At 36.9% G+C, this 19026-nt stretch overlaps 1 protein-coding gene across 5 annotated transcripts in view; it reads left to right on the forward strand.

Moving 5' to 3' along the window:
* Positions 1 to 19026, forward strand: part of LOC101897880 (tyrosine-protein kinase Dnt) — a 212722-nt gene that overhangs the window by 59936 nt on the left and 133760 nt on the right. For 2 of the 5 annotated variants that reach the window (XM_059130939.1, XM_059130943.1), the window contains exons 1-2: positions 323 to 705; positions 1323 to 2076. The exons of 1 other annotated variant lie outside the window; for it this stretch is intronic. The gene's annotated coding sequence lies outside the window, so the exon portion shown is untranslated. Of the gene's footprint in view, positions 1 to 322; positions 706 to 1322; positions 2077 to 19026 lie in introns of those variants that run through there. 2 more of the 5 variants (XM_011297550.3, XM_059130940.1) reach the window with 2 other exon arrangements.

Here is a 19026-nt window from a genome sequence, read left to right on the forward strand (position 1 = left end):
GCGTTTATAAATCAGTTAGTCAGTTACTCATCACTCTACTCTTCTATGTTTGCCTTTGAAAACGCTAAAACCCTATGCCATCAAATATCGTTGCACATTTACATCACTTGTCCTAGCGACAACAGTTATCTGCCGCCAACAAAACACTGAGCGCATAGCCACACTGAGAGGGTGTTTCTACTGCGCATGTGACCTTTTTTCTGTGGAGGTTTGCTACTACCACTACCCCACGACAAAGAGCACCATTAGAATCCTCGGTGTGACAACATTATGTCCTGGTTTACGATGGCATTTTGGATTTGTGTCAGTCTTTCTTGAACCTTTAAAGCTAACGGTTGAACGGCTAAGTTACTGCGACGACAAAACGAAAGCTTTCGTGGCTACTACCCGTTAACGGATATTTTACTTCTAATCTCTCGCGCGCGCTCGCGTTACGTACTCGTATCTATGCTACTCTCACTCACTATAGTTTCTGTCTACTAAACAAACAAACTAACTAAGAATAACAACAACAACATAACAAACAAACTTTAAATTTTGTTTTGCTCCAACACTCACTCACACTCTGCCACAACATTTTGATGCTTTCAAAACAAAGTGAAAGGCAGATATTTTAATTTCCGGTACTATCACCACCAACACTGCCTAGACTAGACTAGACTGCCTCTCGCCTTTGATAAGCTGCCAGTGTTAAAGGTTTCCATTGTAAGTTTTTGTCTGAGGACACCTTTACCAAACCCTTGGAGAGTTCCATGGCGGAGACAGGGATTCATAATTTCCTTTTAAACCGTCTGAGCCAATGGAGATGAAAATTCTATTGTTTGTCAATCCATGTGTGCTTCAAACGAAATCCTTTTCCCAACTTCCCATCATCCTGTGATCCAGTTGAATTTGAGTTGCCATTGTGCATGTAAGACTTGAGCTAAATTGAAAATTCCGCAAATCAAATTGGATTGGATTATTTTGCAAGGACTATTCTGGGTACCATTGCCAGGTGTAGGAACACATATTCACCTTCTCTGCCAGCAAATTGATCACTGTATCATTATGTTGCCTTGATTATAGAACACGTTTTCTTCTTTTTTTTTTTTTGCCCTCCTCCCCCATCATTATCAGCCAGAATCCCATGCTGTATCCCTACAACAATCCTGTGTCGTTCATTACCGTGTGTTTCTGAGTGTGTAAAAATCCCTTTTGATCCCTTCATGACATCCTGTCTCCGTGTATGAGAGTCTCTGCTTTTTCGTACGTGGTTTACTGACTCCGACCTGTCATAGTGTGAGTGTGCAGTGCAAAAAACCAACGAAATTTTTGTAAACTAGCAACACATTATCAACAACAAGAACATCAACAAAAAACACGACATTATTAATGAAGCTAAAGTTTCAAAATTGTCTACCGCGTGTACCGCCCACCTAACGACAACGCCCCTTCAGTGTCTTTCATCTTTTGCAAGGAAAAATTATTTAAAACAAAAACAACAACAAAAACATCTCATTAAAGTGTCATAAAAACCGAGACGATTCCTTGTTATCCTTGAGGTTATTGTGCAAAGCGAACCCAAGAAAAACATTACAAACTTTGATGAACTTTTCTCCGCTGCTCATCACTTCATCTGCGTCTATGTGTGTGTGTGTGCGTACATTTTCTGCTGGCAGATAAAAGGGATTACAACTAAATCGAATACCTATAAAGCATGGAATTATAATTAAGCAAAGCAAAAGAAAAGTTAACGTTTCGTTCGTGAAATAAAGTTTGCCCGCAAGCTATTTTTGTAGCTCCATCCAAACCCCAACTCTACAGCAAATCAATTAAAATTAATTTCAAAGGAGCAAAGTTAAGAAAAAGTCCTTTTTAAAAATAATAATAATAACAACAACAACAAGAAAAAAGGCAAGTGAGAAAAATATCAAATTTACATAGCCTCCAGTGAGCGTGAACGGTGTAAGGAACCCCAGCACAGAGACTACAGCTGATAACTAACTAACTGGATAAAATTACGGCAAAGGCTGTTCACCACATGGCCTAAGGTAATGTGACCGCATTAAGCTGCTTAGGACGCAGAGAAAGTAAAAAGTATGGATTCTTTAACAAAATATCTCACACATACTTTCCCACTTTTCTAATAAACCCACAAACAATACACCACTCTAGGATTATACGCTTGCCTGATTGCAGCCATCCCCATGTCCTGATGGCTGAAAATACTCATTTTTTTTTCATATTTTTTCCACACAGATTCAATTACATATCTTTTACAATATTTGACACCTTTTCTGTGTTTAACACCATTTCAGACACCCAACACTCACACAAAAACACCACCGCCCAACCTCACATGGCCATGCGGCAGACTCCTGTCCTTTAAGTCAATCGAAAATTGCCTGTGTTCGAATTGAACACCTCATTGTGTTTCAGTTTCCTTCACATTTTGAGAGTTTTCCTTTTTTCACTTTCTTTAAAGCAGATACCAACACTCACAGCTATTAATAATGAAATGGAATCCTTTTTACACAATAAGAAACCCCAATCATTTGTGTGTGTGCCAGTGTGTGTGTGTGAGTGATTCTGAGGTCTGTTGTAACCTTCGTTTGTTATGTCTATTAATTGAAAATGTATTGTTGTCATAGTTTGTTTTTATAGTGGTTTTACCTACATTCCATCTTCTCTCTCCCCTCCGCTGAGGTTATTGAGTTTGAGGTGGGGAGTTCTCATTTAGCTAAGCCTGTTATTGACGCCCTCTAGTGTGAGGGCCATCCCCAACTCCGGGGGTCAATACAAATACATCTTGGAAAAATTATAGCCTTAACACTTATTGATGAGACTGATGGCGATGATGATGATGCCGATGCCGATGCTGACGATTACAACAACAATGGGATTTCCTAGACCCAACATTGAGCTGTTTGCCAATATTGTATCTTTGTAATTTTTCCCAACATAATCTTTATTAAGAGCCCATAATATATATGTTTGAGGATTGGATAAAGGTCGATGAGAAGATAAATATTCGATATCAGTAGCCTACAACGAATGTGTAAAGTCCAAATGCTGCCTTTGTTGTTGTTGCTGTAGCATTGGCTAAGTTTGTAAAGCTATTTTAAATCTGCCAAGTTGAAATTTTCGTTTCGAAGTTTATAATCTATTGAGTGTATCGAATGTAAATGACCAAAGGCAAAATGTGTTCCACATTACAAAGAATATCTTTGAGGTTGTTCGAACAATTCCAAGAAGAGTTTTAGCCTTCATAATCTTTATTCAGAAGCCAACAATGAATGAACTATGAATGTGAATGAATGTAATAGTAAATCCTGTTGGCCAAAATGAAATTGTTTCGAGTGAAATATTCATTTTGGAAATTATTTTCCATATTCCAAAAAGTTCTTGCATCTGTAGAGAGAGTTGGCAGCTTTAGGAGTGGTAACAAAGTACATTTAAGATGTCCAACTTTTTTGTGTTTCCATAAATTCAGAATGAATAACACCACAGCTTTGTAGAACAATTGAAATTAATTTTGTAGTAGTGCGATAAAGTGAATATTTATGGCAATTTAAAAATGTATGTGCCATTCCATACAAGAATATATCACTGAACATAACGTTTGTGTCATGTCTATGTCATGAGAAAAAGGCATTTCAAAGTTTGCATCTAAGTTGGTTAGACCTAAATGAAAATAGTATTAAATTGATGAAATATTTCGGAACTGCGCCTGGCATATTTCAGATGCGTGTCTGTTGGAATACAGAGAGTTTGGAATATAGGAGTTTCATTCAATTTTTTTTCCTTATCCCTACCTATGATACAATTGCAAAATACCATGAACGACATCGAATAAAATATTCTACAAATATTCTGATCTCTGAGATAACATTCTAAATCAAAAATTGAACGTCCGATTCTCGAAATGAATTTTTAACTTTTCATAATATTGAACGTTTCATATAATAGCTACAAACCATTGTAAATTTACGATTTTAGTTGGGATATAGAACATTAAAAAAATATCGGATAACTGACTAACAATTCATAAAGATATCCGGTATGCTCTTTCTAAATTTTTGTATCGTTTCCAAATATCTGCTCTAATTTTCGGGATATCCGCATAAAGACCTTGAAATTACTCATATCTTAAATAATTTCAAATGGCATATTGAATCCTGACATGTCATCTATTGGAAACATTTGGGCTTTATATGCAGGGTGAGAAAAAAAAACTACAACAAAGTCAAACACCATAATTTTTACATTTTTTTTTAATTTTATTAAATGAATCAAAAAATGTCGGAAATAGCATCAAATATTAGAATTTTAGTAAATTTATATTTGAAAGGATTTTAGAATAAGTTTAGATTTTCTTGATTTGGTCACCTTTGGCACGAGTTATGGCCTTCAAGCAGCCAATGAAACCGTCACACGCTGCCCGAATGTTGCTCTGCGGTATTTTGGCCCATTCCCGGCGAAGCGCTTGCTTGAGGTGATCGACAATTTGGTATTTTTCAGTGCCAACCTTGCATTCAAAAATACTACAGAGACAATAGTCCAACGGTTTGGTATCTGGAGATTTTGGCGGCCATTGTTCGCTGGAAATGAAGCGAGGAACCTCATTTTTTAACAATTCTTGTATGGCGCGTGCTGAGTGCGATGGAGCTGAGTCCTGTTGGAATGCCCAAGGTCTGCGGCCGATGGTGTACATTTTCAGCTGACCTCTTTGGCAAGTAAACGCGATCATTTTGTTTGTTTACAAACTGCTGGACATCGAAGAAAACCAAATTCGGCAGTTCACCACTTGCGGCCAAGCGAAGCAACTCTTTAGCTCTTTTGAGTCTATTTTCTTTCTGTTGCGGTGTAATTTCTTGCACTTTTTGGAATTTCAATGGCTTTACCCCGAGCATATTGCGATATGTTAAGCTCACGAGCCATATTTCGGCGACTGCGAAGCGGGTTTCGATCAAGTCGCTTCTTTACTTTTCGATCCATTTCGGCTGATGTTGCTGTTTTCTTCCATCCACTTTGCTGACTTCGGGCTACGCTACCAGTATCACGGTAACGAGCGGTGGTACGAGACACCAACGATTTATTCACATTTAAATGCTAGAGTGCTCTAACGATAGCCACTTGTGGTTTTTCAGCTAATTTTTGTTTTTTATCTCACCCTGCAGGTATCAAAGATGTGGACCTGCATACGCAATTTGTCTTAGGTTGTTGTAAATACGAAATTTAAGACAATTCCGTTAAAAATATCGCTAAAGTCATAAAAATAGCGAATATTGCGAGGTACCGTTTTATGGTGGCTATACCGACATGGCATATTTACGAACTTAACCTTTCTAATGGCAAAGTACACATGTGTGCAAAATTTTAGCTTTATATCTCAATTCGTTCCAAAGATAGCGTGATTGCAAGACACAGACAAACGAACGGACATCGCCAAATCAACCTAGAACTTTATGCTGATCTTCTGTGGGTCTGACATGAGTGTTTCGGGGAGTTACAAACGGTATGCCAAAGTTATTATACCCTCCATAGTATGGTGGAGGGTATAACAAATCTGCTCGATTTGGAGAGGATTTTACTCTCAGGCGAAAACGAACAAAGCTTACCCTATTTTTACGAATGGCATAAAAAAAAAGATTCGATTTTGCTACTTTTCTCGCAGGAGTACTCCCTCTTGAATTCGAGCAAACAGTGAAACTCAATCGAGTGATATTAAAATCTGCTCAAAATCGAGTAAGCACTCGGGATTAAGGTTGCTCTATAGAAAATACATATTGTTCTGGTCACTCTGATGTATGACGATCGTTGAATTCTTCCCAATTTTCGTAAATTTTAAGACAGTGAGATTAAAATCGTCTCAAACTCGTGTAAACACTCATGGATGTGGTTTCTCTATAGAAAGTACATATTGTCCTGGTCACTCTGATGCATGTCGATCAATGTAATCTTCCCAATTTTGGTACATTTTTAGACATTTTTCGCATCATATAAAACCAAACAGTTCATATTTTATTCGTTGGACTGCGTCAGAGGTCAGCTTCTTTTCCAACATAAAATTAATAAATATGTTTGAGATTATACTGGTGTAGAACTCCAGTACCATTTTAGTATTGAGGCTTTCCAATATTTTCCGATACGATTGCTTATGTGCACTAATTTAATGTAACGTTTCCATGCCTGCTTTGAATCCAAGACTACTCCTAGAAACTTGATCTCCTCTGATATTGAAATTTCTAGTCCACGTAGCTGTGGTAGATTAATAATTGCATATTTGGTCTTCGAGGTGAAGAAAAGTATTAAAAAACCTTAACATTTTGGGGGGTCGAAAAGAAACCAGAGGCGGTTACAGCCACATATTTCGTATATAGAGTAATTATAACGCAAGCTAAATATTGTCGTATAAGATTTATTTTAAATTCAATTATGAGATATAATCATCCATATGGCGTTTTAATTCCATATATATGCAATTAATTCATTCGATTTTTTAATTATTTTCATGTATAGTTAACTATAAAATTGTTAAAAATTGTTTGTCAAGTTTATGAATGCCCCATATGTTTTTTATTTTTCAAAACCATACAAGCTATGACTTATTCTCCGTCACAAATGACCAGCATGTAAGTGATAGGGTTGAAACTACCTTTACTTTGTACCAAAAAAAAAAAAACAACAACAAAAGCCCTGCAGTTCATTTTCTGTGCCGTTTTTTCTTTTTTCATCTTCTGTTCACAATTTATTACAACTTCCCTAAATCATTTACCTTCACCCCTCCCCTCTCCATATGGATGAGCCATAATTATTTTATGTTTGACACAACACTTTGGATATTCACATGATGATGTGCCTCTCCAAGAGTTGTCATGGTCTAACACTTTTATCGTCCGTTGGTCGTTTAGCATTCTTGTGATGCAGTCTGTCTGCCTGTCTGGAGGCCAGCACCTAGGGAGACTTGAGCTGCCATATACTCGCATTGTATTGTGTCCAGTTCCTCCATGGCATCGGAGCGGTAGATATGCAAATTGTTAAATTCATTTCAAGAGTTGAGTTCCGTATTTTTTTATTATTTTCTCATGTTGTCGCCTTCTCCTCACTCGCACTTTCCACTTTGCCATCGGAACTTTACTAAGGCCTGGTTTCTGGTGTTGCGGCTGAGCTCACTTGATCATGATGTCGGTGATGAGGCTGACGATAAGGATGGCTAAAAGTGTTGGTCTCGATTGTGAGCGTGTGTGTGTGTGTGTTTGTGAATGTTAACGGAAATGCTACATTTACTTGTGGTTGTCGTGTGTTTTCAACCGTATCCTTTGGAGCTTATCAAATAAGAGAAGTTTATTCGTCGTATTGTAGACTTTCATGTAGCGCAAAAAAGGACATGTTAAAATGCTTTAATTAAATTTTATTAAAATGTTCAAAAGTACATACTCCACTCGAACACACACATACATACTCACTCACGCACACACACATAAGTTGTGGATACAGCGTTTAAATTCCGCATACATTTCTCCCTGGCTTGTTTTTATTTCGTCGCTTTTTTTGTTTTGCATTTAAATTGAATTTCGGTGGGGGGGGGGAGATGGTGGCTGGGACAGGTAACAATTTGCCATTTTTGCGGAGTAATTCGCATGTTGCGGACAAATTTAAGAGTTAATTTAAATTCTCCGAGGCAAATAGACTCAAATAAAATAATTTGTATATGACGAGTTTATATTTAATAAGCCAAATGCATTTCATTTAATTTGCACAAACATTTCAGAAATTTATATTGAATTGAATTTATTTACGTTTCAAAAAAAAAAATATATATATATAACGACATCATGGATTGCCAATTATACTGATTTAAGAGAGCAAAGTTTTGTTTTTCACTGTAGTTGTTGTTGCTGTTGTTGTTTTTGTTAATTTGGTTATTTATAAATTATGTAAATCTTTAAATTATTTCGATCACATCAATCCGATATGGTCGACATTAATTGCGTGTGTGTGTTTGTTTGGGGATAATGCAATTAATATAGTATTATTATTTTAAATTAGCAGTTCTCTCGAACTAACAAAGATAAATATTTGCAATCAGGTGGGGCGGACGATGTGACACCTTTGGGGCCCAAAATTGTAAAATATGAATTGGTCAATATTCATCGCTAATTTGAAATCGCTGAGGAAAAGGAGTCCGATTATTTGGTGTAATAACTTTCTTGGATGAAAATATTTGTACAAACTACAAGGGTGCAGAGGTTAGCCGATCCAATTCGAATGAAAAAATCAAAGATAATAAGAATTTCACATTTTAAGAAAGAATATTTTTAATTGTCAAATGCTTAAGAACTTCTTTAAATCCATGGTACAATGAAGAGAAGGTAGGCCAACTTTGAAAAAATTGCAAGTATAGAGGTCTACCTGTTTGGCTTGTAATGTCAGAATTAGTATCAAAACAATAAAAAATCAAACAACTTGTTGCATTTATTTTGAATAAATAATTGAAAAACGCGATAACCGAATGAAAGGTCAACACTTCTTTTCAAAACCATGTACTATATATCTCTAAAGGATCATTTCGCTACAAAAACTTTAGATTTTGTCGATGCATACGTTGAAATAAACATTTTGAAAACACCCGATTTTGAATGTTTTCTGAACATTTTTTTGTTATTGAAAAGAAAACACATACATAAACAAATAAAGATGACATATTAAGCCAAGAAAATAAAAAAAATAAAACCATATGGTATCATAGTCCTACCTTGATATCATTGTACCATGTTTAAACCCTGTTTTATTTAGAAGCAATATTTTGCTTATAAACCTGAGATTTGCTATAACCAACGCTATTATGACTTCGAAATATTCAACGAAAATCTTTAGCTTTTATTGTGGTTTTTCCTCGAATGAAAAAGGGTCCTACGCATAAAGCATATTTTTATACCCTCTCCATTGTATGGGTGGTATATTAAGGTTGTCATTCCTTGTGTAACACCTCGAAATATACATTTTAGACTCCACAAAGTATATATATTCTTGATCCGCATAAAATTCTGTGTCGATTTAACAATGGCCTCCTTCCTTCTGTCTGTATGTCTGTTAATATCTGGAAATCACTTTAGCTTCCAAACAAATAGAAGTAGGTTCATAAATGTTAGCTTCGTCTGCAGGACTTTTTGTATTAAAAATGGGCTATATAGATCCACGTTTAGTTATAGCCCCCATATAACTGGGAGGTATATACACGCTGAGATGAAAGAACTGCAACCAACTTCAAACTGCTGTCATTTGTAAGCCACTTGTCCGACAGCTGTTAAAATTATTCCAGTGACAGCATTATATTGTTTATAGGTGTACAAAAGAATTTTATTGAGAATTTTCTAGAAGATGGAATTTTCGTGATGGAATTCAAGCGCGATAGTGTGATTTCTTTATATTTGGCTAGAAAACCACAAGTGGCTATCGTTAGAGCACTCCAGCATTTAAATGTGAATAAATCTTTTGTGTCCGTACCATCGCTTGTTACCGTGATACTGGTAGCGTAGCCCGATGTCAAGAAAGTGGACGAAAAAAACAGCAACATCAGCAGGAAATGGTTCGAAAAGTAAAGAAGCGACTTGATCGAAACCCGTGTCGCAGTGGCCGAAAATGGCTCATGAGCTGAACATATCGCAATATTCCATTCGGCATATATTGAAAAATGAGCTCGGGGTAAAGCCATTGAAATTCCAAAAAGTGCAACAACTTACACCGCCACAGAAAGAAAATAGACTCCAGAAAGCTAAAGAGTTGCTTCGCTTGGCCGAAAGTGGTTAACTGCCGAATTTGTTTCTCTCCGATGAGAAAACATTTCGTTGTCCAGCAAAATAATCGTGTTTACTTGCCAAAGAGGTCAGCTGAAAATGGGCACTTTCGGTTGGCCACCAGAACTCAAGCGCCGGTCATTGTGATGGTGTGGGACGCCATAACAGCCGATGGTCGCTCTTCGCTCGTATTAAACGACCGTGGCATAAGAATAAATGCCGAATATTATCGCGAAAATATTCTGGAAGGTGTATTAAAGCCTTGGGCACGTAAACATTTTGGCCGCAGACCTTGGATATTCAAACAGAACTCGGCACCATCGCAGTCAGCACACGCCACCCAAGAATGGTTACAAAATGAGGTTCCTCGCTTCATTTCCAGCGCACAATGGCCACAAAAATCTGGGGATACCAATCCATTGAACTATTGTGTCTGGAGTATTTTGTAAAGCAAGGTTGGCATCAAAAAATACCAAAGTGTCTATCACCTCAAGCAAGCGTTTCGCCTGGAATGGGCCAAAATACCTCAGAGCAACATTCGGGCAGCGTGTGACGGTTTCATTGACCGTTTGAGGGCCAATTCGAACAAATCTAAACTTATTCTAAAATTTGATGCCATTTCCGGTATTATTTGCTTTCATTCAATAAGAATTAAAAAAAAATCAAAAAATTATGGCGTTTGACTTTGTTGCGGTTTTTTATCTCACTACCCATAAACCAATTTACCTGGTCATATTCAAGTGTCATGCCTTAAAATGTTAATATTTCATAAATATTTTTCCAATACATGTAAATAAATTATCCATCAATTAACTATTTTGAAAACGATTAATTTTTTAATTCATTCAATCTACAAAAATAGAATCAATCAAAGAAACCCACCGCCCCCCTTACCCTCTCCCAGCAATTCCATTAAAAAACAAATAAATAGAAATTTTTAACGCTTTTTACAGTTCTTTGTGAATTTTGAATCAAAATTGATATTTTATTGTGGACGTCAGCGACATCGTAAAATGCTCGACTAAGTTTTAAGTAACTTTCTATGCAATTTGTCAATAAAATCTAATGGTTTTATTAGCTTTCATGAACATAAATTTCAAAGACATTTCCAAGAAAATAGCCAGCATAAACGCAAGACCGCCTCCCTTATTAGCGGATAGCAGACAGCAGACATACATCGAGAGGGGGAGGGTAAAGCCATAAACAATATCGTTAAAATTTCAGAACTTCCAAAGAATTTAGTCATCACCATCATCGACGTCGTCAGCATTGTAATTTACATAAGGCGGACACAAAGACCAAGAATTTCAAAGACAGACTAATAGAAAATTTGGCAGAAAGGCGAGGAAGGAGGGGGCACCCAATCTTGCCCTCCTTTACCACGTCCATCCAATAACAACATTCAATCGTTACTTTAGTAAATCATTTGTTTGGTGGTTGGCTGGCTGGCTGTCCTTTGTTGAGTGTGTGTGGGTGTATGTGTCCATGTCGCCTTTGTCTTTTGTTTGTTTTTATTTTTATGGGTTCTTCGAAACAACGAAGATAGGAAGCAGGAACAAAAAAATAAACAACAACACTAGTCCTTGAAGTAACAAAAGTAAACAGCTGATGTTTAAGTTCACACAACGAATCAAACAGGATACCCACTCCCCCGCAAACACATATTTGCCCTAACAGCGCTCACACACCAACATATAGCAAAAACCAAAAACAACAACAAAAACTACAACAAGGGCCACTTTTTTCACTTCCTGGCATGTTAGACAACTGTTAACCGCCGTTGCAGTTTCACTTTTTTTTATTTCTAATTGTAGGCGAAGTGAGAGAGGGTGCCTTTTTTATCTGCCCGACCAAGTTGTGTGTGTGGGTGGTGGTTGGCTGAGTATGTGTTTATGAGGTACCGCTTGTTTTGAAGTCTCTATTAATTTGGCTAAAAGCAATTCCACACATTCTTAACTTCCAGTCGCTCGCTCGGTCTGCCTGTCTGTCTGTCGGTCGGCAAGCTGTTTATGCAAGGACTGTGACCCGGCATTTGGTGTTTTTTTAGCAATGCCATAAAAACAAAATTCCCCACTCCGCAATGTTGTGGCTGTGGCCCAGCTAAGGCAGACTAAAGCAGTCAACCGGACAGACACACTATTTCCACCGTAACAGTGAACTTATTCAATGAAAGGAAACTCACTTTCTAAACAAAATCCAGCCAACCACTGAGCGCATTCTTTTTTTTTTTTTTCTCGGCTGTATTATATTTTTTAGTGGGCCATAAAGCAAATGAAACTAAAGTTGGGTGTCCTTGTGTAGCCCTCCATTTAGTCATTCATCCGTTAATTCATTGCAATCCACGAAAGAAAAAAAAACAATGAATTAATAAATTTTAAAAGCCCTTGAAAAGAAATACATAAACACATTGCACAAGGCCCATTAAAAGGGACCGATGGCAATCAGGTCTCCCCCCCGCTTTAAAGCTGGCCAAATGACTCATAACTGTCACCAGGTTCGACTTTCAATTGGTTTTTTATCATAATGTCATAGATTCATACCATTTGATAAGTACCTCTCAGATGGGCTTATTGCTGGCTAACTGACATGGGGGAGAGGAGGGAGCAGAAGGGATGGCCTAAGTATTCTTCCATATTTTTTTCTGTTTGCCTGGCCCGAAAAAATTCAAATGAGCTGCTGATGACAGTCACTGGGTTTCCATTCTGCTGTGTGTATGGAAACGAAGAACAAAGCTACACCGACATAAAATGCCAAAGTCAAATCAGAATTTATAACTCTCGTTTAAATGCATTGTATGGTGAGCATGGAAAGGCCGCACTCACACACACACACATAGCTTCCCGACTCGCACACACCTAGCCACATTCAAAACATTTTAATAATACTAAACGTAAATCAAATTTTATGGCCCATTGTGTCACACATATCGTTTATTTTTTTAAACAATTGCCAATATCACTGCCATGGCACTCTCCGGCTACAGGACCACCACTACCAGAGCCAGCGTCAGCACCAGTACCAGTACCAATGCCACTACCACCAAAACCAAATCCAGCTCCAACGCCAATACAAAGCCCAACTGTCAACGCTGCCACAATAAGTTTTAGCAGATTTCACAAAAGACCATTTGCCCTAACATGATTCAAATGCAAACATTTACACACACACACACACACATAAACATGGAGCAAGTGGAATACACGTTAACCATGCTCACACCTCAGATATGCCATTACACTACACCGAACATTTGTGGGGATTAGGGATTTCAATGTGCGGACACAGGAGATGCTTGGTATTGGGAGTAATTTTAAATACTTGAGACCATTATCAGAATTTCATGTTTAACAAATTTTTGTGGATCATGGGATGGTGAATATATATGTTACTTGTTGGGAACCCCAATCGGGTATATAAAAATTCTGAATCTGTAAAAAATTCTAAACCATTTGGACTTCCATTGAAGGCTATATAGCATTTGGTAAAAGTAAGAATTTGATGTTCTTAACTTAGCTTGGCAAATCATCTAGTATTTGACTGCAGGTTCATAGGCGCCGTATAAATCCGAATTCGCTGTAATATACAAATCATTTTCGAAAGTGAAACTTGCTCGCAAGCTCGAACAGTGGGAGGTTTATATGGAGTTCACTCTTCAATCTTTTGTTTTGTATGGAAGCAATCCTGAGTCAATCCTGTTTCAAAAATTTCTCGAAATAGAGTGAAATTTGGCTCTAAGAATAAAATCGAGTGAAAAAATTATTTTGAACCAAATTACTCGAAATAGGGTGAGAGTTAAATCGAGTAAAAAAGGTGTATGTTCGGCCGGAAGCTAGAGTGATTTCCACTGACGTATAGACGGACGGACATCGCTAAATCGACATAGAATTTTACGCTGATCAAGAATATATACACTTTGTAGGGTCTAGAATGTATATTTTGAGATGTTACAAACGGAATGACAAACTTTATATACCCTCCATACTATTGTGGAGAGTATAAAATAATAGTGTGCTCGGAAACTGTAGGATTTCCCCATAAATGAAGCAAATCATGCAGAACTGGAGTTTTGCTCCTTTTGTTTTTTTTTACTCCAAGGAGTGTTCCCGCTCGACTTTAAGCGAGTTTCACTCTTTACTCGAAAAAAAATTTTTGGCAAAACATTCCAATTTTGGCCCAAGTTTTCGAAGCCGGGGCTGCATATGGGATGCTCCTGATTTCACAAAGAAACCAACTTTTTTAGAATTATCTTTTGGGTGAGATGAAAGAAACTGCAACCAACTTCAGACTGCTGTCATTTCTAAGCCACTCGTCCGACAGCTGTTTAAGTTATTTCAGTGACAGGTCATTATATTGTTTACAAGCCTACAAAAGCATTTTGGTGAGAATTTTCCAGAAAAAAGTTATTCGTAATGGGATTCAAGCGTGATAGTGTAATTTCTTTATATTTGGCTAAAACCCACAAATGGCTATTGCTAGAGCTCGCCAGCATTTAAATGTGAATAAATCTTTCAGCAGAAATGTTCGAAAAATAAAGAAGCGACTTGATCGAAACCCGTGTCGCAGTGGCCGAAAAATGGCTCATGACCTGAAAATACGCAATATCCCATTCGGCAAATATTAAAAAATGAGCTCGGGATAAAGCCATTGAAATTCCAAAAAGTGCAAGAACTTACACTGCAACAGATAGAGAATAGATTCAAAAGAGCTAAAGAGGTACTACGCTTCGGCCATGGCCGAACTTACAGCGTTTTTACTTGTTTTTCGATATTGATGTAAATATTTTCTTGATGGGTAATGGAAATATAGTTTTATTTTCTTTGTTGACTTAAGGTAGGCTCTGCAGGAAAATTTCGCATAAACTAATATGAAATACGGTTTTAACCTTGACAACAAAAACTCCATTTAAACCAGATCGTAGCAAGTCGCAATATTCCACAAATTTATTGTATTACAGGTCCCAGAGAACATCAAGAGTATAAATCTTATCTTATCTAATGTTTTGAAATTGAATTTCTGCTGTTTAGATAAGATTTATACTCTTGATGTATTCTGGGACCTATAATACAATAATTTTGTGGAATGTTGCGATTTTCTATGATCTGGTTAGAGTGGAGTTTTTAACCATATTTTGAGCATGGACCAAAAAACAAATTTCCTGAAAATTACAATATTAGAAAAAAATGATCGTTGTATTGTTATCAGCAATACTGCCGAACACACTTTATACCAAATTTGCAGGGATTCCAAAAAATCGTAATCCAAAAATTTTTAAGAAGTTGAAACTGGTGGGAACTGGCCTTATCTATTTGGGTTACTTTGTGATGTTAAATTTCACAACATCGATAAACGTGTCTGCTATTTTAAACTCTTCTTTCATAATCAACTGAGGTCTTCCAATATATATCAAAGAAATTTTATTATATCGTACGATACAAATAATTATCGTGGCTCTAAAATTACGCATCTTAACACCGAGACTTGCAAAAATAAAACTTTCTCTAAAAAATCAGTCTTTTCATTATTCGACGTACATATTGGTCTTTTCAGAAAAAATTGTATAGAACCTAATTGTGTTTGGCCCCTCTCCAATCGAACTTTGAAGGGCATCAGTCGGAACTCCGCTGGGAGTTGTTAAAAAGGACAGTTTTAAATATTCCCTTAAAGCACTGACTTGGTGAGCATCAAAAAAATTCCGTTCCACTGCTAAAAATTCCATTTTTCCAAATGAAGATTTCCCTTAATCTCATTCGTGTTGGAAATCCCTAATAGTTATGTATGAAAATCCCAGCCAACTTATATTACATACAGAATCAAATATGCTTTTAACCAAATACTACACAGATTCAAAATGATTTACATAGAGGCTTACACATGCACATCAACACCCACACACATACACATCTATATATTAACATACGAACATACCATACACCAGCTACCATTAGATACAGATACAGGAGATGTAGCAATAACAACAAAGCCGGCATCACCATTGTCATCAGACCAAGCGACCGACCGACAAACCGACCTCCTAATACAATATTCATTGGCGTGTTATTGTTTCAGTGTTAATGGTCATATATTTCAATTTGCCAAAAGTAGGGAGCCTTTTTACCACAAAACAGGAATTTTGTGGCTAAAAGGCAGTTAGACAGCAGTAAAGTTACTAGACCGTATGACTGGGCCCATGATGCACTGCTCTCTGGGCTGGGAACTCCATGCCACCAATAAATAAAAACTTTGTCTCTTTGCGATGTTATCTCTCCGCAAAGTCCGACACACTTTTGTTCAATACACAATGCCATTACCATATGTATATTTGGATGTACGGGTATGTGTGTATGGGTGTACAGACGAAGTGGCAGTGGAACTCCCACACTCCTTTGCCGGCTGGGAGTGAGACAAGATTTACGTGTGTAATTATATCGAAATTAAAGTTGAAAAGTTTTTATTACACACATTAATAATTTCGTAGTTCGCCACAAATGCTCATCGAATTGGGAGTCTTCCGTCGTTGGGGAACTTCGTAAGGAGGTGCTGTACATTGATAATCCCCCAAAACTTTTGAGAACATTTCGAAAACAGGCATATTCATATTAACTGGCAAAGTATTTTCGAACCATCAACAAGAACAAACTTTTCCCAGAATATTTGATTTGCAGACCTGTGTTATTTGTACCTGCCTCTGATTTGACATAACAACACGAAATGAAATGAAACGAAATGGATTTTAATTAAATGTTGTACTTTGTCAGCTTATTTTATTTGTCAATAGGTTAGGCAAAAAAAAAAAAAACAAAAAAAAAAAGTTTGAACAAGTGGCAACAACAAATATATGACACCATTTAGAAATTGTTGTTCTGTGAAAATACATATCTATTTTGGAGGAGGGAAAGGGGCTGGAGCTTACATGGCAGCTTAGATCTAAATTAAATTTTCAATATTTGCCAACTACGAATGTAAATTTATTTTATTTGCTTTTTGTGAACATCAGAACATAGGCAAAGTTTATAGAATTAGGTTATCTAAATTAGTTACTTTGTGGGGTGTGTAAATTTTAGACGTATATTTTTAAAAAATATGGGGAGCATAATTTTATTTTGCTAAAGAGGTATCTCGTAATGGAGTATAGAGTTGATCTTAGCCTAGCATAGCAACAGTTTTTACAATTTAATAATTTATAATTGGGTAAAAGTTTTGAGAATGATTCCAATTCAGAGTTTGGTACGCGGTATTATACCGCAGGTATTTTAGGAATACCAAAACCACTCTGATAAACAAATTTACTGAGAGAGCGAAGGAGGTAATACGATCTTTAGAAGAGAACACCAAACTTTGTTAAAGAAGAGCCAATTCGTAGCTAGGGCACATCAATAACTTTATTTTGGCTTAGTATCGCAAAGTTCTGACTAAAAAAATTACCAGGAACTCGTTTCTCATTTTATGAGAGCAGGGTTTATTCAAATTTTTTTAAGTTGAACTTGAAATGTTGACTTCTTGTAGGGTAGGTACCAAAAGGGGTGGATATGCACATTTAAGCTTTAAACTGGATCAAATATTGATAGATATATTGAAATGTATGTCGTTTGTAGCAATTAAGGATAGTTTTTGAGAATTATTGCATAGACAAATGAAAATATACACAACGAAATGCTCTCACCGTTCATCTTCGAAAAAAATCGAATCAGCAGATGTCGTCTATATCGTTTCTGGGGTTTGAGTGGGAATTTTGAAGTCACTCAATTCTAAAACGTTAAAAATAACAAAAACTGTAGGATATTTGCCAGTGGAAAATTGTTCCATAATAAGAGATAAGTAAAAACTATGTAGTGACACCGAAAAATATGGGAATATTCCTGTGAAATTCTTGAAAAACGATAAAATGTGTTTTCGAAGTCGAGTGGCTTGAACGCGTAAATCAGCATGTTGACTATGCAAAACATGATGAGAGCCATCTGGATAAAAATACAAAACTAACTTTTCGTTGTCTATATCTTCATTTGTCTATGATTATTGTTATCCCGATGAGAGGAAGGTCAAGAAGCGGATGCTCATTTTTGTACCCTCCACCATACATAGTATGGATGGTATTTTTGTCATTTCGTATTTTGTTTGTCATTCCGTTTGTAACTCATCAAAATAATAATTTTACACTTAACATAGTATATACAGGGTGAGATAAAAAAAATGCAACAAAGTCAAACGCCATAATTTTTACATCTTTTTAAATTTTATTCAATGAAAGCAAAAAATGTCGGAGATCAAATTTTAGAATAATTTTAGATTTGTTCGAATTGGTTTGGTACCCTTTGGCACGAATTATGGCCTTAAAACGGCTAATGAAACCATCACACGCGCTTGCTTGAGGTGATCGACACTTTGGTATTTTTCAATGCCAACCTTGCTTTCCAAAATACTCCAGGCACAATAGTCCAACGGATTGGTATCCGGAGATTTTGGTGGGCATTGTGCTCTGGAAATAAAGTCAATAACCTCATTTTGTAACCATTCTTTGGTGGCGCGTGCTGAGTGCGATGGCACTGAGTCCTGTTAGAATGTCTGCGGTCAAAATTGTTGCGTGTCAAGGCTTTAATACATCCTCCAGAGTATTTTCGCGATGATATTCGGCATTTATTCTGATTCCACATTCGATAAATACGAGCGGAGAGCGATCATCGGCTGTTATAGCGGCCCACACCATTACCATGGCCGGCGCTTGAGTTCTGGTGTTTGGTGGCAAACCGAAGGTGCCCATTTTCAGCTGACCTCTTTGGCAAGTAAACACATTAATTTTCTTTGTTTACCAAAGTCTGGACAACGAATGTTTTTTCATCGGAGAAAAACAAATTCGGCAGTTCACCACATTTGGCCAAGCGAAGCAACTCTTTAGCTCTTTTGAGTCTATTTTCCTTCTGTTGCGGTGTAAGTTCTTGCACTTTTTGGAATTTCAATGGCTTTACCCCGAGCTCATTTTTGAATATTTGCCGAATGGAATATTGCGATATGTTCAACTCACGAGCCATCTTTAGGCCATTGCGAGGCGGGTTTCGATCAAGTCGTTTCTTTACTTTTTGAACCATTTCTGCTGATGTAGCTGTTTTCTTCCGTCCACTTCCTTGACATCGGGATACGCTACCAGTATCACGGTAACGAGCGATGGTACTATCACGCTTGAATTCCATCACGAATAACTTTTTTTCTGGAAAATTCTCACCAAAATGCTTTTGTACGCTTGTAAACAATATGG

The sequence above is a fragment of the Musca domestica genome, unplaced genomic scaffold, assembly GCF_030504385.1.
Source record: "Musca domestica strain aabys unplaced genomic scaffold, Musca_domestica.polishedcontigs.V.1.1 8, whole genome shotgun sequence".
NCBI lineage: Eukaryota > Metazoa > Arthropoda > Insecta > Diptera > Muscidae > Musca > Musca domestica.